The following is a 23,396-nucleotide window of genomic DNA, read 5'->3' as shown; positions in this document are numbered from 1 at the left end:
TGAGGTGGGCATCACAGGTGTTATTCTTCTTCTTTTATGGATGAAATGAAGATTCAGAAAGGATGTCACTTGCTCACAGTCATAATACTGCTCTTAAGTATAGGAATAAAGGGTCATACCAGCTACATTCTGACAAGGCTCATTTGAGTCCCTAGGTGATGAATCTTTGGGTTTCGGTGACTCCATGACTAAGTTATAAATGTATTGGTGGAAGGAATCCCTCTCTTTATACTGATAAAACTATAGATTCTTGAAGCATTAAAATGTGGATATATGTATAGTTTTACCATGAGTTTTTAGTATATTGAACCAATGTCAGTGGATTTATCTCCACTTATAATTGGCTCAGATACCTTGGCATTTCTCTTCTTCAAGCTTAAGGACTTAATGATGCCTGTAGAAAAACAGAATTGCAAAAAGGGAGAGGCCGTGCTATTAAGGGAATTCTACAGGGAATCCTTCTGTCGTACCATAAATAATCAGAATGAGATTCTTCTCAGCCTTGTCCAGGAATCATAAGATTTAGAACTGGAAGATCCCTGAGAGGTTTTTCTCTTCCTCATTTTGCAGATAAGGAAATTGAAGCCAACCCAAAGAGATTGAAATGACTTATCCAAGGTGACACAAGTACTACATGGCAGAGAGCTGAGATTCCACTTCAGGTCCTCTGACATTGGATCTTCTATTCTTTCCATTACATCACTGCCCCTTGGCAATATGAGCTATGGAAAGTTATTGTGCTAGGTGGAACTGAGCATCAGAGAATTTTGAGTGGGGAGAGACTTTCGCAGTCTCCTACATGAAAGCCATAGGTATGCTTTTATCTCTTCATGCTCTAGCCTCCAAATAAGGGGGCTAGCTTCAGAACCAGTCTAGACTTTTTAATTATCTGCAAAAGCTGTCCTTTTAAACACTTTCCTACTTGGGGCGGGAGAACAGTCCCAGAAATCTAAACATCAAAACAATACTTACCTTTTCTGATTCCTAATGCATTCTCTATCAGTTCTTGGAGGCTCAGAACCCATCCTTCAGGGTAAGTAGTAGATTATCATGTTTTACTTTTAAGCTGGGGCCAAGAAGAATGTTTTGCCACCTATAGGGAAGGTAGGAGGATAGTTTCCCCTTAAGGATCTCTCTAGTACTTCCTAGCTTCCTCTGCGGTGAGAAGCCTAGAAAAAGAAATATGGACTTCTAACCAGCTTTTGGTGGTTCTCAAGGATGTCATTAGTGGCAATCTCCAGCTTTTAATCCCATTTCATTGAAAGAGTTTATTGGTAGTTTTAGAACAGTATTGCTTTTTTAGGGAGTCCCACTTATTAAAATGTGCATAAGGAAAAGGAGTTTGGATGTGGTCCAGAATATTTTGTGGGAAGTGGGCATAGAAAGAACTCCCTATTTTCCCCACTACTTTTACATTTTTGGTTTGTGGTGTTATGTTGAGTCAGGCTATATCCTGTCACAGGGTATTACAACTTGTCACATTTGATGTTTATTACTCACAAAATATTCAGCCCACAATATTAAACAGGTGCTAAGTGTCCCATTCTGCATTTAGCAGCTCTATGGAGAAGATCCATAGTCCGAGGTTTTCCATAGCCCCTGAGCTTTGTGCATCTCATCTTCCTCGGTGTTGGCAGCTGTTTGCTCTGGCACAGAGAGGTAACTGTGCTTGGAACCATAGGATTTAGAACTGGTGGTGAAATGACTTACCTAATGTCACACAGTGAGCAAATACCAGAATTGAAATGAAAACCTGTCTTTTCTACTATAGAAAGTTATTTTAGTAGGGAGAGTTGAGTATTTATTATGGAATTTTTAAGGACAGGCAGGATCCTTTCAGTTTAGTTTAGCCAGGACCTAAGGAGGGGTCAGAAAGATAATAAATGGTAGAGCGAGGATTCGACTATGGCTTTCTGATTCCAAATCCCAGGCTCTTTTTATTACAACAAATGGCTTCTTCAATCCTTATCCTGGTTACCTTTTCTTTGTCTTCACAGAGACAGCCCTCAAGCCAGCACTCTCCTAGTTCAGGTTCAAGGGTGGGATGAAATGAGGCTGAGTCATTGAGCAGTTGACAATCGAAGGTTTAATTTGCCTTAATGTAGCACAGGAATGCAACAAGAGTATAGCAGTAGCACTCCTCCTCGCCTTTCTACAGATTGGTAGGGATGAATGGAATAAACATTAAATGCCTACTATGTGCCAGGCACTGTGCTATGTGCTTTACAAATATTGTCTCAGTTGATCCTCACAATAGCCCTGTGTGGAAAATAGCCTAGTCGTCAAAGTAGCCTATGATGAAGAACATGGTAACTCAAGCGTTCTTCAGAAATCCACCAAGTCCTAGGGGCTTGGGTGCCTGTCTAGGATCTTTTCCCCTTTAAGTGGCCAGCATGCTGTGTTAGGAAAGCCAGGGCCAAATCAGTTATTATTTTAGACAAAGTCTCTCTGTGTTGTGGGTGCATCGAGAAAATGCCAGCCCTATCACAGAGCCTATTTTAGAACTACATACCTCCTACAGATGCATAATCATAAAATCATAATTTTAGAGAAAGATGGGATTGTGGAGGTCATCGGGTCTAAACTAAAGCTTGCTGGAGTTGAGGAAATTGCCACAATTTAAGCTAATTAAATATAAATCATTGAATTGAGGTTTAGAAGGGACCTCCGTGGCTGTACACAAAAGGAATCCCCACTGCAGCATACTTAAGTGGTCATCCAGTCTTTGCTTGAAGACCTTCAAAGAGGGAGAACCCACCACCTTTGCAAGCAGCCTACTATGCTTTTGGACAACTCTAATTGCTAGGAAGTTTTTCCTGACTTGAAGCCTAATTTGGCCCCTTTCCAGCTACCCACCACCCCTTGCTCTCAGTTCTTCCCTCTGGGGCCAAACTGACACATGACAGCCTATCCAATACTTGAATACAGCTATGATGCTCACCCCAGAGGAGGCTCTGGCTTCCACAGGACAAACATTCCTAGTTCCTTCCTGTAATAATATGGGCCCTTCAGTTCATTTCAGTTTAATTCTATCCAGTTTTGTTTATCAATTCAGCTCAAATCATTTAATCATTTCCATTTTAATCTCTGTGTTAGAATAAAAACGTTTGATTGGAATCAGAGAACCTAGCTTTAAATCCTGGCTTTGATATTTACTACCTCTGTGACCTTGGAAAAGTTATTCACTCATCCCTCTGGGACTCAGTTTCCTCATCTATCTTGTAAAACTAGATAATCTCTAAGATGTTTTTTGGTTCTCAGGCTTATGACCTCCTCCTATCATCAATTCAACTAACATACCCTGACCATGCTTTTCTTTCTTTTCTTTTCTTTTTTTTTTTTTGTGGGGCAATGAGGGTTAAGTGACTTGCCCAGGGTCACACAGCCAGTAAGTGTCAAGTGTCTGAGGCCAGATTTGAACTCAGGTCCTCCTGATTCCAGGGACAGTGCTTTATCTGCTGTGCCACCTAGCTGCCTCCTGACCATGCTTTTCTAAAAAAAAAAAAAATGTTAATATGCCAACACATTGAACTCTTTACTATTCTGTGTACTATGCCTACTGATGTTTTTTATATTTTATCTTACTGACCACTCCTTGAATACTTTGTATATACAAAGCCTTATGTTTATAGAGGGATAAAAACCCTATACTTTTGTTAATTCAAATACTGTATGAGGCATGTTAGCCGGCAGGAGCTCTCACTGAAGTGGGTCTGACATGGGTCAGAAGCTCAGAATTGGGGATGGGGGATGGAGAATTGGTAATCAGGACAATCACATATTTTGTTTGTACTCTTTATTCAATATAACTAGTGTTTGCTTTCTTCCTTTACCCCCCTCATCCTTTTTTTAGTCTCCCTCTGAGTTTTGCAGTTCTGAAGTACATTAGTTGCTATGGCAATTGCAGTGTCCCTTGAAGTGGACAGAGGTTTGGTGCTACTGACAAGTACGGAATCATTTATAACATAATGGCACAACACTGATACCTTGATTTGGAAAATGTAGGTACTTGACGAAACAGGGTAATTCTTCCTTTGCACTAAGAATAACTATGCAGATGGAAAAAGGTAGATTTGTATTCTTTTTCTTCTCTCTCTCTCTCTCTCTCTCTCTCTCTCTCTCTCTCTCTCTCTCTCTCTCTCTCTCTCTCTCTCTCTCTCTCCTTAACCTCTCATGGTGCTTTTGTGTGTGTGTGAATTTTGTACACTTTTAGCTGGTGTTGTACTCGATAGATCATGTTTTTTGTCTGGTCTCCCATGGATTCTAGGCTTAGGCTGACTAAGTTCAATCCTGGGCCCCAAAAGATGCTTTTCTGTCTTTGGTTCATGCCTCCCCTGGGATCTTTCCAGGAAAATCTCTAAAAACAAACAAACTTTGGTATAGTTCAGGTCTGGGTTTCTCCAAATGTAGATAACAGGGTTCCATGATCTTTCACAGGCCCTCAGGGTACACTATGAATATCAGGTATGGGACCATCTTTATTCTTTCAACATAGAAAATTCATAAGATATAAGGGACTCTGAGGCTCCCATGAACAATACAGACACATAAAGCTCCTAAGAGGCACAATGGATTGAGTACTGGGTCCGAGGTAAAAGAGAGTTAAAATGTAGTCTTAGACACTTGGTAGCTGTGTTACCCTGGGCAAGTCTATTTGCCTTAGTTTCCCCATTTACAAAATGAAAACAATAGATAACTACCTCCTAGGGTTGTTGTGAGTATCCTGTGAGGTAATAATTGTAAAGCATTTAGCTTTCCGGTGCCTGGAACATAGTAGGCACTATAGAAATGTTAACTACTACTACTATTATTATTATTATTAATCATTTAAATAGCCCATTATGATCCCTTTTCCCCTCTTTAAGGTAAATATTATTTGTGGCTACTGAGTATTCTTTCATGATGATGATGACGACTAACATTTATATAACACTTTAAGGTTTGCAAAGCAAATTACATATATTATTTATTAGGTTCTCACAACAACCCCATAAGTTAAGTTCTATTATCATCCCCACTTTACAGATGAGGGAACTGAAACTAGTAGAGTTTAAGTGACACTTAAGTAGAACTTAAGTGATTAGGGTCACATAGCTTAGAGTCTGAAGAAGGATTTGAACCCAGTTCTTCCTGACTCCATGTAAACTTAGGAGGATGGTATTATCCTGTGGCCAGCACAATAGGGTGCCATGACACCCAATGACTACATTGGCAATGGACCCACTTCCCAATGTCTTTTGTTCTTGTAACAGCTCCACCCTGGTTGTTTAGCATATGGTATCTCTGATTGGTACTGACATGGTCTACTGACAACTATAAGAATTGGGAGGCATCAGCAACATTACTCCATTGTTCTTGACCCCACAGGGCAGAGACTTTGATTGTACAGCCCTAGCCTCTCCAAGGATTCATCTAGGATCTGCATTATCTGAGCGCCTTCCAGCAATAGCATGGAGGGTTGGCAAGGTTCAGATCTCCTGTCCTCATTCTGACATATCTTTAGTCCTTCCTCTACAGGGTAATCCTGGGATCATGCTGTTGAGGAAATCTCCCTTTATGAGGCAGCACCCAAATGACCCATCTTAGAAACTATAGAATTTGCATAGAAAGTCCACTCTCGAGAAATATATAATTTCTTTTGGGGGGGGGCAGGGCAATGAGGGTTAAGTGACCAGGGTCACACAGCTAGAAAGTGTCATGTGTCTAAGGTCGGATTTGAACTCAGGTCCTCCTGAATCCAGGGCCGGTTCTCTATCCACTGCGCCACCTAGCTGCCCCAGGAAATATATCATTTCTGACCTCAGCTCAGAAGAAAAAATAAAATGGCAGAAGATAGTCAGGAACTGAAGGTTCAGGACTCTCCTGGGATGTGCCCTTCAGCCTTCATCATTTTACTGAGGGACTCATCAAATTGAACATCCCTGTTCAATTTGCCCCAGGGCATTCTGTTTCTAAGCATTTTCCCTGTTAGCCTCGGTTTAACAATTAGAAAAAATAGGTCCAGTTGCCCATGTCCCTCACCCTTTTGCAGCTAGGAGGCATATGGTTTGGTTTATTTCTTCCCATGTCAGATTGAGTAGCAAAGCATTTGAAAATGTCTTTATTTTCTAATTTTGTAGGCTTTTTTTTCTCCTCAGTGATTATTCTGCCTTGACGACTTCTGAATAGAGTAGTTGTTAGAAGATGGTACTATCTTATTGGCAACCTCCCTCATCTGGCTAGGGGAAACTAGATGGTTCAATGTATAGAGTGCTGGGCCTGGAATCAAGAAGACTCATCTTCCTGAGTTCAAATCCAGCCTCAAATACTTACCAGCTGTGTGACCCTGGACAAGTCACTTAACCCTGTTTGCCTCAGTTTCCTCATCTGTAAATGAGCTGGAGAAATAAATGGCAAACCATTCTAATATCTTTGCTAAGAAAACCTCAAATAGGATCACAAAGAATTGGACATGCCTAAACAACCACCACCACTCATCTGGCTGGCCTTCCTTTCTGGTTATTTCTGTGGGCTCCTTTGTCATGGGGGCAATGACTAGCCATCTTTTCAAGAAAAGAAAAAGAAAACTTTTATTTTTTGGTTGGGTGGGGTCTGGGTAGGGGCAATATTCCTTTAAAATACAGTAGAGGGGCAGCTAGGTGGCGCAGTGGATAGAGCACCGGCCCTGGAGTCAGGAGGACCTGAGTTCAAATCCAGCCTCAGACACTTAAAACTTAATAGCTGTGTGACCCTAGGCAAGTCACTTAACCCAAATTGCCTCACACACACATAAAAAAAAGGCAAAAAAAATAAAGTAGTGTTTGTTTTTGATGAGTTTTGGTTTTCTTACGAACTGAGAATTTCACAAGGCACAATCCAACTATATTTGCCTTCCTGGTTGTAAGTACATTCCAGATTCTTGCTGGTTAGTATTTTAGAAGTTGAATTCATCATGGATTCTCTGAGTGTAAGACTTCCTAATCGTTCACATTAAGATTGTAATTTCATCCATGGGGTACAATGTCATCACAAAAACAGGATGGAATTACAGCTTTATGCACATTATGGAAAGATACATTATTTATTGAAAATGCATTAGAAAGTTAAATATTAAAATAATAATTTTCTGATTGTACAGAAAGTCCAAGGAACTTGGAGAGAAGCACAATACTGGACAAGCAAAAAGGCACTCAGTCAATACTTATTGGTCGAATGATTTATTGACAGTCTCTCATTAAACTATAGAATTTAACCCACACATTTCTTCCAAGTGTGGAGGTGTATGTAGAGAGGTTGCACATAAATTAGTATTTTATGCATAAATTAATTATAAATAATTCATGCTCTCCTGCCCTAGTGTGCTGGTGAGGTGACCCTGGGCTTTAGAAGCCTCTAGCCCCAGAGCACAGGGACCCCAGGAATGGACTGAATATTTGGCATCCGAGGATCAGCTCAGCTCATGTCGAAGAGGGTCATCACCATAAAACTGTTCACCAGGCGATTGATTTGGCCATAGCCACTCAAGAGGATGCTCTACTAAGGACGCAGAGATTCTTAACATAGTTTTTTTGTGTATGTGTCCTGGACCCCTTGGATGATCTGGAAAAGCCTAAGGACCCTCTCTTAGAAAAATGCTTTTAAGTACATAAAATGTATCAATTTACAAAGGGACATTAATTATATTGAAATACAGTTACCAAAATATTAAAATAAACCTACCAACCAACCAAGTCCAAAGGCCTCAGGTTGAGAACTCCTGTTCTAAGGTACAAATAGATTGATTATCCTTTGCATTTGTAAGTGTGGGAGAAGCTACAGAGATTAAATTATCAACCTTTAAGTGTCCAAATAAGTGCCTGTGATTGATGTTTTTATGTGGGCTTCCAAAAGAGATTAGAAAAGGCATATGTTAAGGCACAAATATACATATACTTGGTTATTGGTAGGGGATAGCCTCATCTTTGCAATGTTTTAAAGTATTTGTGTTTATTTTTATTATTTATATTTTATCGTATAAATATAATTTTATTTTGTAAATAATGTTCTATTATTTATTAAATCAGTTGGTCCTTATTGTTCTTTGTTCTCCTTACTTGCAAGCTTGGTGTTAAGATATTTGGGGGTCACAGAATCCTCAGCTTTAGAGATATACCTGAATAATCAGCAATCGTTCCTAACATAAGAATTTTCACTCTACTGTAAACCCTCTCATATAAGGGGCCAGTTTTATCTCTCAAGTAAAACTGATTTTCTGTCCATCCAGAAATTTTTACAGTATGGTGGGTGAAGGCAGAAGACCTGAGCTCTTCAGCCTTCTTCCTCAGTGATGACTCAGGCAGTCAGAACTAAGGTAGCCATGAATCCAGAAGTGGTTTGCCCAGTTGTGGCATGGCTTCTGGGTTTTCTTAGAGGCATTACTTCAGAAAGTGTGTCCTTTTGCCAAAAAGGTTTCAGATTTCTCTGTAGGGAGATAAAATAATACTTTGTTATCTGACTTGAGCTGATAAATTTTCAACATCTTTCATCATTTGCATTACATTGTGAGGTCATGAACTTTGCAGTGGTGAAATATCAATGTGTGGGGGGTGTCTCTGAATGTGTATGTGTGTGTATATATACATGTATATGTAAAATTCTATTTCACAAGGGAATATTGAGCCCTCAAGATACAATTTCAGAAAGACTCTCTGTGGAACACATCATATTATCCTTGAGTGATTCATTGGAATTTCAAAATTTGTGTATGTGTACATGAATGGAGAGGTCTTCAAATACCTTTGTTGGTATAAATAATTGAGATAGCTTTTTTATTAAAAATAGCTTGAAGGAATTACAGATATTTAAAATTAGTTCAGATACATTCTGTCTTCAGAAGTATTCAACATGATTAATTTGCAATGAAAAAATAGAGATCAAACAGATGCCCTAAAAGGGACATTAAGTGTGCCAGCACCTGTGTTATGTTATTAGAGCAAGCACTGATGAAGACACTGCTTTTTTTGGCTGGTATTTTTGCCAGTGTCTCTGAACTCCATCCCTGTGAAGAAATTATTTAAAATCATGCAAAAAAAAAAAAATCCAGTGTTTCACTATACATCAAGACCAATTCATTGGCAGGTTTTTCTTTTCTCTTTCACATTTTGATAACTAAACTCATCTTCTTTTTGTTATTTACAAACATTGTATATGCTAGCCAATATCCAGATGTAATTGTATGACAAAAGAAACATTGCAGACTCTAGGTAGACATGGAATTAGAAGAGACTAGAGTTTAGGTTCTGTCTCAGACACCAATTAGTAGTGTGTCCCAAGTCAGGTCATTCCCCCTTTCTGAGTCTGGTTTTGGTCTAAAAAATGGGTCCAACTACTTATTTCATGGGGTTACCGTGAGAAAGGTATTTTGTAAACCTTAAAATGCCATGAAATATGAGGTATTATTATGATTATCTTTAATTATCTTCCTCTACCCACCCTCCCCAAAGTAGATTTTTCTTCCTCAGATCTTAATTAGTGGTGAATCTTATGTAAAGTCCTGAATCTTTTAGGGTGATAGTGTAGGTGCCACAGCAATCTTTGCATATATCTTTTTAAATATGCAAGATGCATGGTTGGCTGTAGGTGGGGGAACTACCTGAGTTGCTTTAATTACTCATACAGCTGTAGCTCACCAGAAGATGGGAAAAACCCCAACTCCATGGCTCCCTCAAATTTCGAATAATGAAGAGAGAGACCAGTCTCATTTAGTGAAAGATCTGAATTTTAGAATTTTTGGAAAAAAGCTTTTATTAATTGTAGGACCAAATGGCTCCCAGATCTGTATCTCTAGCTCTGTCCCCGCTCTAACCGTTAATTCACTTCTGCAGCTCTGATGCTACATCTCTAATTGCCTGATGGAGACATCTCCATCAGAAAATGTTGTTTTCTCATTAAACTCAACATATCAAAGGGTAACTGAAGATTAAACGAGATAATACATGTAAAACTCTTTGCAAGCCTAATATGCTATATAAATGTTAATGTTGATAATAGTGATACATGTTTATATTTTATCTTATATTCAATAATAGGCATTATTGTATTTATCCTATATTCAATATTAGGCATTATTATTGCCTTCAATTTTCTTCTTCTTCTTCTCCTCCTCCTCCTCCTCCTCCTCCTCCTCTTCCTCCTACCTATAGGCTAAAATACAAACTACTTAGCTTGTCATTTAAGGTGCTCTCTAGTCTTATTTCTTCAGTGTCACTTTCCAGTCACACAATCCTCCCTCTCTCACCTCCTTGCATTTAGTCAGACTATTCTCCTATTCCAAGAAAATAATAATAATAGATAATAATGATAATAAATTCATTTATATAGTACCTACCATATGTACCAGGCATTGTGTCAAGTGCTTCATAAATATTATCTCATTTGATTCTCATAACAACCCTGGGAGATAGGTGCTTCATTATCCTCATTTCATAGAGGAGGAAACTGAGGCAAATAGAAGTTAAGTGATTTGCCCAAGATAAGACAGTAAGTATCTGGAACTAAATTTGAACTCCAGTCTTCCTGCATCTATGCCCAGCACTCTATCCACTACTCTACTTAGCCTCTCCCATAATATCACCATCTCCATCCTTTGACATTTTTTTTTTTTAGGCAATGGGGGTTAAGTGACTTGCCCATGGTCACACAGCTAGTGTCAAGTGTCTGAGGCCGGATTTGAACTCAGGTCCTCCTGAATCCAGGGCCGGTGCTTTAACCACTGCGCCATCTAGCTGCCCCCTTTGACATCTTTTTGTTTCTCCAAAAGTCATTTCAGATTTCTTCCTGACACCTTCCAGAATCTCCCTAGCTAAAAGTGATTGCTCACTCTTCACATTTTCCTAGACCATTTTGTCTGAATTTTTGCTTTATCCTCTCACATTATGACTTGTATTTATTTGTCTTTATATACGCCCTTTCCCTTGTAGAATGTAAATTCCCTGAAGGCAAGGACTATATTTTTCATAATTGTTTTCTCCAGCATCAATACATAGTAGGTTGCCCCCAAACTGCTTTAATTTGCATTTAGTATAGACTAAGAGATAAATGGTTCCTAACTAACAAACAGAATAGGATAAAACTATCATTGGAATCATTGGAACTTTCCACTCAAGAATAGCTTGTCTGAGTTACTGAAAACTCTCCATCAAAAGAGGCATTGTTGTAGTGGAGAAAGTATTGGACTTGGAGTCTAAAGATTTATGTTTAGAGCTGGGTTTTATTCCCCAGTGTCTGAGATAAAGTAATTGTTGAATAAGTCCTTGGTGATGATTGATGGGTTCTGCTTAGTGCTTATGTGACCTTGGATGAGTGACTTGACCTTTCTAGTCTTCAGGTTCCTCCTCTGTCAGATTGAGGCCATTGGATTAGGTTAGCAAACTGTCTGAGATTCTATAAACCTACATTAGTGAGGTTTTACTATATAAATGAAGTCCATATGGAATGAGCCCATATCTTTGGTAGGTAGAAGACTAAATCTGGTTGGGAATGAGTAGACTGCTACTTTTCAGAACAGTCTGGGAACTTTGCCAAAGGAAGGGAGAAGAAAAGGGAGCAGAGCTTTGCACTGCTCCACATTGTGAGAAATACAGCTTTGTGAAACAGAATTGACAGATAGAAAAGTAAAATTGCACTGTCTCCATCCTTTCCCAACAAAGTTTCTTAATTCAAAGAATCACTTTTGTTTTCCTGGCTACTGAGTGGTCCATATCTTACTCTTGGCAGCCAATACTTTGGGAATCAGGTTTTAGATCATTTGTTGTTGTTGTTCAGTCAGTTCAGTTGTGTCTGACTCTTCATTACCCACTTGGGTTTTTCTTGACAAAGGTCCTGGAGTGGTTTGCCATTTCCTTCTCCGAGTCTTTTTACAGATGAGGAAAGTGAGGCAACTGGAGTTAAGTGAGTTGCCCAGAAGTCACACAGCTAATAAGTGTCTGAGGCCAGATTTGAACTCAAGAATATGAGACTTCCTGACTCCAGGCTCAGTTCTCTATCCAGTGAACCACATAGCTGCCGTCTTAGATCATTAGTCACTTGATAAAAGATCTAGATTTCTGAGGTGGAGTGGTGGGGAAAGGAGGGCTTGTCCAGTACTATGGATGGCAAGTCACCTAAATTGCTAGTAATAGAATATTTAGAAAGTCTGGGACATCAATGATCATGTCGTGGACCCTCTTTGGAGCTCCTCTCCCCTTTTCCTGACCTCTCTTCTCCATTTTTACCCACACACATATGTGAACAAATTATTCCTTTGGTATTACAGGGAAGCCTGGTGTTTGTGGGTGACCCCTCAGAGGTCCCCACTCCTGATTTGTTGGTGCTGTGGACTGATGATGCCTCAAAACGACTTTTCCTTTGGCCAGGCCAAAGGAGGGGACAGGGGGAGGAGTGTGGCATGTCCCATGTCACTGCTGGAGTGCTGACATCTCCTTGGCACTGTGCCTCCACTGCTTGGTGTGGGGTACAGTGAGCATGAATCAGGAGAGTGGCAGGGACTATGCAGTGGTATCCAAGTTGGTGGCAGCAGCCTTCTGGCCTCTGTGCCAGGCAGAATAAACTCATAGATCACCCTCTGACCTGCATACCACGGAGTATCCACCCTTGGGCTAAACCATTTGGATTCCTTTGTACTAGCACAGAAATCAGAACCACAAGTAGAAAGCAACCACTTACGATTTTTATTTATTTTATTTTTAAAGAGTAAAGGTGTGAATAGTTAGTTTCTTCTGATCATAAGCCTGAGGAGTTTGCACAGGGCTCTGTGTAGAAGAGGTGGGAGCTGCTTAGTGATTTTAGATGGTTCTGTCACAGTGGTACCAACATAGCCCATGTCAAGGAGTCTGGAAAAGAGGATTTTTCAAAATATGGAAGATGATGAAGGGCTCAGATCTCCATGTCTTTTAATAAGGGGTGGGAATTCCTTCATGACTCACAACAAAATTCCTGCTTATGAATAGTCAGGGAGGTACCGCTGTTTCTACAGGCTCTCTAGAGTACTTGAGAGCTCTGGAAAGTTGTAGTAACCTTTAGGGCATTCAGTCTGAGAAACTGCCAGACAACCTGGCAGCTACAATTAATTCTGGAAGGCTGTCAATGGAGACGCTTGCACTAGTTAATTTAGGGAGCTGCTATATTGGAGGCTGCCAGTGTGCTCTGATTGGGCACATTGGTTTTTACACCCTATTTAAGTACTGGGTGGAGAGCTGCAGGTGTGCCTCACTTTAAGCAAACCGATGTTTGAAAATCCAGACTTGTATCATTAGTAAATGAGAAACTGATTAATCTCCTTGTGGGTGGAGTGGAGGGGGAATGGGGAAGAATCATACCCTTGGATTTTGTCAAATAGTAAATTCCCTTGCGACATTGAAAATAAACTTCAATTTAGGAATACACACATTTTTAAATCGAAGCACACTTTTCTCTCTGGGTGTTGTTCCTAAGGATGCCCCCCTGAATTTTCTCAACTCTTGGTTCATTTTGGCTGTGGAGCTTGTCAAAGCAGAGTAACTTTGAGCTAGGCTTCTGATGCTCCTTCTAGGTCATTTTGACTTTGGAGACATATTCTGGCAAACCCTTAAAAAAACTGTCATATTAAGTTTGGGAAAAATATATCACTAGACACATAAACTCATATAAAGTATAGGAATAGAAATGGGAAAGGGAAGATTAGCAGACAGGAAAGCAATCATTTTGCCATGGAAATATAGAATACTCTCATAAAAGTCTCATTTGTAATATTTGATTCTATAATATATGTTTGGGCATTTGATTCTGTAGGGATAGCTAGATGGCTCAATCGATAGAGCTCTGGGCCTGGAGTCAGGATAACCTGAGTTCAAAAATCTAGCCTCAGACACATACTAGCTTTATGACTCTGGACACTTAATCTCTATTTGCCTTAATCCGCTGGAGAAGGAAATAACCAACCACTCCATTGTCTTTGCCAAGAAAACCCCATGGATAGTATTGACATGTGATAGTCTATGGGGTCACAAAGAGTTGTACATGACTCAGCAACAACAATTTGACCCTATCACAAATTTCCATGATTTTCTATTTTTTCTTTATGAAGTTTTTCATAATTTGAGACCTCAAAGGTCTTTGCAAAAACTTTACTTAAATTTTAGCATTTGTTCATTTTGGGGAGCATGTGGAAATGGCTTATTTATCCTCTTGGTGTCAGAAATTAAATGTATTTAATTAATCCTGTGTCCAATTGTACTGTTTCCCCCATTTTTTTCTACCACAAATATTCTTGTTACTCAGTTATCAAATCTTAAACTTATAGCTATGTGGGGATTCTAATTTGCTGGGGAATGAGGAATATATATTTCCTAGAGAATAAATGATGAGGACAGATAGAATTCAGAAGGAGATTCCCACAGAGCAGTCTTACAGGTGACAGTATTCAGAACCAGATGTTGACAAGTGTGACAAGAGTTCCTTAGAGGTACACCTGATCCTTTCAGGGAGCCCCTGATGCTGCTGAACTCAATCTAGGATCAAAGTCAAGATCAGAACTGATCTTTTACCTTGAAGGACAGGTAATACCTAGGTTCTTTAGGAAATGGCATGCGTAGGTGTGCACTTGCATGTGTGTGTGTGTGTGTGTGTGTGTGTGTGTAGGGGAGAGGGGGTGGCAAATGAGTAAATTAAAAAGAAAATCCACTCCAGCCATTATAGGAAGGGCTAGTTTGCTTGGAGTAATGTGATTTGGAGGGGTCAGGTAGTGTAGGTATTCAGGTAGTGTAGACCAGGAGCATCATATACTGGAATTGTTGCCTTTCTTTCCTTGGGCTTCTCTGTCTTCTCTGCCCCCTTTATTATATTTAAATTCTTGGTCCATAAAATTGCCAGCTGATCCTTTCCATTTCACATTTTGCTGACATTTTATAGCCTCCCTTTAATGGCCTGAGTGTGAACTTGGGTAGTTGGATAATTGCAATTTGTCCAGTTCATTGCAATATGCTTAGTGACTAATGGCCTAATCAGGATTGTAGAAAATATATAAACAACTCAACATAAGCAATTGATTCTGTAAAATTCTTTTCATCCAGAGGAGGGTGAGCTAATGAGCATCAAAAAGATGGAGGTGTATAGCAAGCCCTTTGATCTATGGAAGTTTGAGCTGTTCCCACAGATCCCATGCATGCATTAATGTTCATTGATGGCTTGTCCTTTTTCATATGCATGAGGCAGTAGTGCCAAATTGTAGTCCTAATTGGCGGCTGGATATTCCTTGATGTGGATGTTACACTTGTTACAACTTTTTCCCTTTTTCCTCTTTTCCCTTTAAATACCGACTATGACAAATATTTATATCGCCAGCCTGTCTGTGGGCTTTCAAGGCATCGTTCCGCATGTCACACCAAGAAGCCTGACATTGTGTTCCCAGTCCAGTTCTCTTGTTTCTTCGGATAGAATTATGATGGAAACAGCATGCATGGTTCTTGGGGGGAGGGAGTGCTTTAGCTTGTTTCTGCAGCCCCGCTTCAATGCCCTGTTTAAGGAGCACTGTTGATTGGCACAGTCTCTGGTCCAGTTTTCTGAGCGACCTTTTCATTATAACAGTGACCCAAGAAGAAGTATAGTAGCTAAAATGCAAATCTCAAAAACAACATCAACAAAAGGCAACTAAATGAAGTGGGCCACCAAATTTATCAGCAATACAGACAGTCTTTCCAGAGGGAATTTAAAAAGGCCCCCACCCAATCACAATAATAACAACATGACATAATTTCTTTAGGTAACAGTAAATTTCATTCTAATTTTTCTTTTGGTTGTTACAGGACACAAAATTGGAGTCCTTGCTTTCTCTTCCGTACCCTGCCATTAATTCATTCTGTGATTTATTTTTTAAAAAGAAGACCTGAGTTTCTTTTTAAAAAATAAATCACTCAGGGTCTTTGCAAACCAGTCTCTTTCATCATCCACAAATTGCTGCAATAGCACTGAACATTTTTTTTTTACCAAATATGCTATGAAAGATGGCTTGCAAATGATGATGCGATATTATGTCTTCTGAAACATTGAGTGTGTTTCTTCCTGTAACTCCAGGACAATGGTCAGACATGGAGAGGTGGGGGAAAGAGGAGTAAGTAAAGAAATGACAGACCCCTTTTCACCCCTCCTATCCTGGATACACCAAGGAGGAGAAGGACATTCTTACTGGTCATTCTAAAGCCAGTAGTCTCCGAGGACAGGTCACACCCCTCCTCCCACACTAAGATGTCCAGTCCCAGAATTGTCTCCAACACAGTCACACCTGTGTTTATCTCCCCCCCTTCCCCATTTCCCTCTCCTTCTGTTATTCAAGCTCCCAACCTTCCCCACCCAGACCAGAATACCACAAAGCCCTTCTCAGTCCAGTGTTCCCCTCAGGGCAATTCTAACCTAAATTAGCCACTATCTAAAGCTGCTACTCAGGTGTCATTGGGAAAACCGTTTTTATAATATCTGCCTCCAGTGGTTACCATAGTCTATGACACTTGCTCCTCAAAATGGTTGACTCTATGCTTTTGGACGTTGACCAGTGATTAAGATCTCAGTTTTCATTTTGAGTTGGGCAAAGTACAGGTGCAGTATGAAGAGAGATAGGATGGATTGTGGTCTGAATCTCAGATATTAAGCTATCTTTCCCTATCCTTCCCCCAGAAAACCATCTTTCTGCTGAACAAATCCCTCACTTTCTCTTACTTCATCCACATATCTATTTGGTTGCCCCTTCTTGTCAATTTTACCTCTATAGGTCTCCTCCCTGTCTCTTTCCCTCCCAGTATACATAGCCACCACCCACTCCAGGTCCTCATCCCCAAGTGCCTGGATTGTTGCAATAGTCTGTTGTATTTTTTTTTTGTTTGTTTCTTGCAGGGGAGTGAGGATTAAGTGATTTGCCCAGGGTCACACAGCTAATAAGTGTCAAGTGTCTGAGGCCAGATTTGAACTCAGGTCCTCCTGAATCCAGGGCTGGTGCTTTATCCACTGTGCCACCTAACTGCCCCAAAATTAATCTTTTTTTGTGAGGCAGTTGGGGTTAAGTGACTTGCCCAGGGTCACACAGCTAGTAAATGTCAAGTATCTGAGGCTGGATTTGAATTCAGGTCCTCCTGAATCCAGGGCCAGTGCTTTATCCACTGTGATACCTTGCTGCCCCTGCAATAGTCTCTTTTTTTTTTTCCAGGGCAATGGGGGTTAAGTGACTTGCCCAGGGTCACACAGCTAGTAAGTGTCAAGTGTCTGAGGCCAGATTTGAACTCAGGTACTCCTGAATCCAGGGTGGGTGCTTTATCCACTGTGCCACCTAGCTGCCCCCCTGCAATAGTCATTAATCTCCCTGCCCAGTGGGTCTCTGCCCCATTTTACTTTTCTATACAACCTCTAAAGCAACATTCCTAAACTGCAGGGCTCACTATGTCATTCCTCTATTCATTAAACTTCTATGGCTCCTATTGCCTCTAGGATTAAATATTTATTCACCTTTATCTTGTCCTTTAAACTTTTCTATTTTTAATAAATTTTTATAATGTATGTAACAAGTGCAATGTATATATGTTTATATATTCACAAATAAATATACCTACATTAAGGGTTCATGCTCAGATTTTTTTACTCATGGGCTATAAGATCATAAAAGTTTGGAGACTACCGCCCTAGAAGATTTTGTACTCATTCCACTCAATTATGTTTCCATGTGCACAAGAGCTAATGAAAGTTTGTCAGTACTTTGAAGCCTTGCTGTCCTGGAGAAGTACCAGGAAATAAATATCTGGGTTTCGTCTTTGGTGCCTCACCTCCTCCTTTTGGTCTCCTCTTCTTCCTCTATTCCCCCTTCCCTAGTTTCCTCAACTGTGTAAAATGAGGATAATAACCGACCTCCCAGGGTTGTTGTGAGGATCAAATGAGATAATGATTTTAAAGCACTTAACAATTCCTGGCACATGGTGAGCACTTAATAAATGCTTATTTCTTTCTTTCCTTCCTTTCCCCCACTGCATTGAAAGCTTCAGCGTAGTGCCCTAATATTTAAAATTTATGATTGAGGTGTAACATGTAATGGGTGAGTGAATTATGGTGTAGTAAAGTTGTTTTGTAAGGAGAAGCCTTAAAAGGGAATGGGTTAGTTTTTCATGGTGGAATTTTGTGACATTATATGTCTCTCTCACAGGGTTGTTAGCTATGGCATAGGGCTGTTGTGAGAAAAACACTTTATAAACCTTTATTATTATTATGGAACCAGTGAATAGATTCAGGGGGAGTGAATAGGGAGGAAGAGGTTTCTGAGGTGGGTGGGGGCTTCCTGTATCCCTCCCAGAATGCTAATTAGGCAGCTACCTATTCTGCCTACACTTAAGGTTTAGGATTGTAAATTCTGTGCTCATGAAGTCCATGCCACTCCCTACTTTGGGATCACATAGCTCAGAAAGTCCAGGGAAGAATGGCTGTGATGATCAAATGAGACAATGCTTGTAAAGTGCATCACTGCAAAACTTTAAAGCTTGATATAAATTCTAACTGTTATTATTATTATTATTATTAAAATCTGAAATGCTAATGTAGTCAATCTTAGGTCATTTGCAGAAATAACAAAGACATTCAGTGGTGTGGACATATGGGAAAAATAATGATTTTCTCTTCTTTCTCAGGTTTAGGTTTAACTCTGTATCACACATGTAATAGAAAATAATACAGATTGGATTCCCTCTCCCCACCTTACCTCACTGTCCCCCCCCCCTTTTGAGTGAGGCATAAAGCCAGGAAGACCTGAGTTTCAAATAAAGCTATAGTCCACAGTGGTGGATGATTGACAGTTTGAGAATACTTAAATATGGTGGTGAAGGGAATGAGTCTCTCAAGTATTTAAGTAATTTACAAAATTTTAAATGACAAATTATGTCTTAAATGTCTGACTAAATATCTTCCCTTCTCCTGATTTTCTGTTCACTTATTCCTGTAGTTCTTCTTTCTTAGCTTTGAAAGGACCCTATCAGTTTTCACACTGATTTAAGGGTTGAGTCTAATGCCTAGCTATACTATATCACCCAACATTACCCATGGAACAGGAGGGTAATGGTTTTAGTTTGAAAGCCTTTCTTTTCCCAGGAGGTCTAAAGGAAGCCTTCATGTATCTGATTTATGTAGGTGACAAAATGAATAAGAACATGAAAACAGTATTTCCTTTTTTCATATAGCAAGACTGGATAAATGGTTATTGAATGAATAAATTAATTTACCTAAATAACTTCAGATAATCAGGAATTGTCTGGACTTCCATTATTAATATAGACATATAAATTATTTCATGGCCATGGAGCGAAGATTTGGGGCACATAAAAATTTTGACAAAAATTATTACAGTAGTCCACAGAAATAATATTGTATTTACTTGGGGCAAAACATCTGCTTTTCATGAAATGGTAACTCAATCTCCCTGTTACGACATGATATGGAAACCATAATTTGATTTCTGCAGTTCTTAGCTTTCGAAGTTTAAGGAAAAGTATAGTTCATTTGGTGACTATTTATTTTAAATGATTGGGTTAAAAAAGATTTAGTGAATGAAAAATAACATCCTAAATAATGACCAACATTCAGAAGAGTGGCATTTTGATTTGATGAATACTTTAGTAGGCAAACTACCCGTAGGTTTTTATAGGGGAAGAGAGTACCTGGCAAAGGCTGTGAGAGAAGGCCTAGTGAAAAGAACACTTGTTTGGGAGCCCAGGCACCTGAATCTCTACTTTTTCATTAATTTGATTAATGGAAATGGACTACAATGTTCTTAGCAATAAGTGCTTCTGCTTCTACTCTCCTTCCCCCTATTTGTCTGACCACGTCAGACTAATTTTCTTCATGCATAGAGCAGGTAATGCAACTCTGCTTCCCATTTACAGAATAAAGTTCAAATTTCTTTGCCTTTTATTCAAGGAATACACAGTCTGACCCCATCCTGTCACATGACTCACCTCTTGCTCTTGGTGAATCAGATTACTGGGCAGGCAGGTAGTGAGTATTTCAGTGCTAACTGTTATGATTCTTAGGACTCTGCCTGTTCTCTGCTGCAAGGTTGTTCCCTGAACTTTCCTACCTCTATGTGTTTTGCTTTTTTCAGTACACCTTATACCTGAAATCCCATTCCTCACTTCACTTGCTGAATTGTTGTTACTCATATTTCAAAGAGTAATAAAAATGTCTCTTCTTCTATGCAGCCTTCTCTGACCTCTTATTGGCAAAACTCTCTTTGAACTCATATTGCACTTTGTTTTACAACTCTATAGCATGTAGCATTGAATATTGTAAGTTATCTTTTTGTATCTTATCCCTCTTCTAGACTGAGTTTCATTGTTGTTGTTATCGTTGGTTTGTCCTTCTTTCTCAAAGAGAACCAATGACATCAAGAGGGTAATGCCATGACTTGCAAATGATTTGGATTTAAGTGAGGCAGAGCTGTGTAGAGTCATTATAGAGAAATGAGGGACTTCTTTGGCCATCTGCCTTGAAAGAAATCCCCACTACTGTGTATCCCCAACAAATTTTCATCCAGCCTACTCTGGAAAACATAGAGGGAGTGGGGAGACCACCATCTTTCAAGGTGGTGCATTGTGTTTCTGGACATCCCATATTGAGAAAGTGGTGATATCTTACCTTATCTTTGTATTTCTCCCATAGTATACACACACACACACACACACACACACACACACACACACCTCCCATAGTACATATATAGTATCTACGTATTATGATCTCTACACAGAACAGAAACTGTATGGTTGTTGACTTGAGTTACATCTGAAGAATGAGAATATTGAACTCAAACTCTATTTTTTTCTAGTTCTAAAACTCTATGAATTTATAAGAATGTTTTTTAATCATGAACCAGATTTTATCTTTTTAGGCATCCATTTTCTGTTTTAACTTGTAGCTGTGTCTTTTGAGAGATTTAAGTGTCTTGTACATACAGAAGATAGGATTTGAAAATTGTTTGACAAAAACAGACTATATTAAGCCCACTAAGAATAAATTGTAAGAATGTATATCTTAATTAAACCAATTATCTTTTGCTTACATTCAAAATTATTCATCTAATAAAAAATAGATGCAGGTAAACAAATTTAGCTACTCAGAAAGGCAAATACTCACAATGAGTTTCCATGAAGAGTAAGGTTATGTACTTTGGAAAAACAGCCATAACTATGCTGAATGGATGAATTCATAGTGAAAAAAATTGAAAATAAGCAGAAAAATGAATAGTGTTTACTTAATTCTCTCCAAATATATTTTGGGATTTAATGAGAATTAACAGTAAATAGGTCTTTTAACCCCTGTTATTGATGAATATAGTCCTAAAAATGAAGCCAAAACAGGAACACTTATGCAAATAACAATAGAAATTATTGGGGAATTTCAAAAGAACTAATTCTTAGTAACCAAAGTTATGACATTCCAGAATCTTTGATTTAGCTTTTCAGACTGCATGCATGACTTTAATTTAATAAGTATACTCAAATGACTGGCCTCAGACCCTTACTAGCTGTGTGACCCTGGGAAAGTCACTTTACTGTGTTTGCTTCAGTTTCTTCATCTGTAAAACGAGCTGGAGAAGGAAATGACAGATCAATTATCCCAATATCTTTGCCAAGAAAACCTTAAATGTGGTCACAAAAAATTGGACATGACTGAACAACAACAAATACTCAAAAGAATGCCTTTTAATTTGATCAATAGCTCATTGGAAACAAAATCTAACCCAAAATTTACATCTAAAATAATGTTATTTTATATTATTACAAATAGTCTAAAAGACACATGGTCAAATAATTTTGAAACCCTCTTGTTTTTATTGTTATGGTGATATGTATCTGTATATGCATTTATATGATGTCCTCAGAATTGTAGAAATAGCTGCTGTGAAAGCATGAATAATTAGCTTACATGAAGAAAATGGGGTGATTGGAGCTAGTGTGGAACATTTCTTCTTCAGTTAGTTTATAAGTTTGTTGAATGCATGTTTCAGGAAGGAAACTAACCACAGTCAAATTTTGTAGCCCTATGAAAGCTGCTTTGAATGTGTTTCTAACCAAAAATGATTATACTGAAATACCTGTAATACCACAAACATCCAACAACTGATGATGTAGTTCAGGTCCCAGGAATCAGGAAGGAGATACAAAACGTCAAGTTCCTTTTATATGTGATCTATAATCTCCATAGTCCAGAACCAGGTTTATCATGGATTGGTTTCAGCCTTGAGGTCTTTCTTATAGGTTTGTCCTCCCACCCAGGGTTTCCACTGCTTTGCCACCACCTCTCCGCTGTTGTTATCCCTGATGTGGATAAGGTCCTTGGGGATGGCTATATGGATGACTAAGCCTTTTCCCTACCTGGAACACAGGTCTACTACCTGCATGTAACCCCTCTCCTGTTTACTTTCTCAGCTCTGGGTTCTGTCCTGGCCTTGTACTCCCTTTAAGAGAACAAGTCCAAAGGTGTGGCTCAAATGAACACTATACATGACTCAGTCAGTCACTGCTAATATGACATAAATGGGCCAGTAAGTACCCTCAGCAAGTTGACTTGTTTATTCTCCATTATGGAGATATCTTCAAGTTCCTAAATGTGGTATTAGTGGGCATAGTTGTTATTTCTATGAGACGTCTCATTTTCTCTGGCTGCCCTCCATTCCTGAATTGTTCTTCCTCCTCATCTCTGCCTCCTAGCTTCCTCAGCTTCCTTCAAGTTCTAGCTGAAATCCTAACTTCTACAGGAAGCCTTTCCTCATTCCTCTTAATTCTAATGATTCTAATGCCCTTTCTCTGTTGAGTATTTCCTATTTATCTTGTGTGTATGCATATGTATGTGTGTATACACATATATACATATGATACACACACACATACATATATATATATATATATACATACATACATACATATACACATACTTGTTTGGGAGCCCACGCACCTGAATCTCTGCTTTTTCATTAATTTGATTAATGGAAATAGACTACAGTGTTCTTATCAATAAATGCTTCTGCTTCTACTCTCCTTCCCCCTATTTGTCTGACCACGTCAGACTAATCTTCCTCATGCATAGAGCAGGTTATGCAACTCTGCTTCCCATTTACTGAATATATATATGTATGTATGTATGTGTGTGTGTGGTATGTGTATTATATACATACATACATACATACATATGTATATGTATATGTGTGTGTATGTATATATATATTTGTAGATGTTTGTTTACGTGGTGTCTCCTCCATTAGATTGGGAGCACCTAAGAGTGGAGATTGTCTTTTGCCTTTCTTTTTATCCCCAGCATTTCACACAATGCCTGACAAATAGTAGGTGCTTAATAAATGCTTCTTGACTGATATCTTCAATAGA

General features: G+C 39.1%; 1 protein-coding gene across 9 annotated transcripts in view; it reads left to right on the top strand.

Moving 5' to 3' along the window:
• The window catches only part of ATXN1 (ataxin 1), a 533,931-nt gene that overhangs the window by 81,595 nt on the left and 428,940 nt on the right, over window positions 1-23,396 (top strand). Inside the window, exon 4 of one of the 9 annotated variants that reach the window (XM_043964843.1) lies at window positions 571-812. The exons of the other annotated variants lie outside the window; for them this stretch is intronic. The gene's annotated coding sequence lies outside the window, so the exon portion shown is untranslated. The remainder of the gene's footprint in view (window positions 1-570; window positions 813-23,396) is intronic. 9 annotated transcript variants of the gene reach the window in all.

The sequence above is a fragment of the Dromiciops gliroides genome, chromosome 1, assembly GCF_019393635.1.
Source record: "Dromiciops gliroides isolate mDroGli1 chromosome 1, mDroGli1.pri, whole genome shotgun sequence".
In the NCBI taxonomy this organism is placed as follows: Eukaryota; Metazoa; Chordata; class Mammalia; order Microbiotheria; family Microbiotheriidae; genus Dromiciops; species Dromiciops gliroides.
This window is presented reverse-complemented; position numbering and strand designations above follow the sequence as displayed.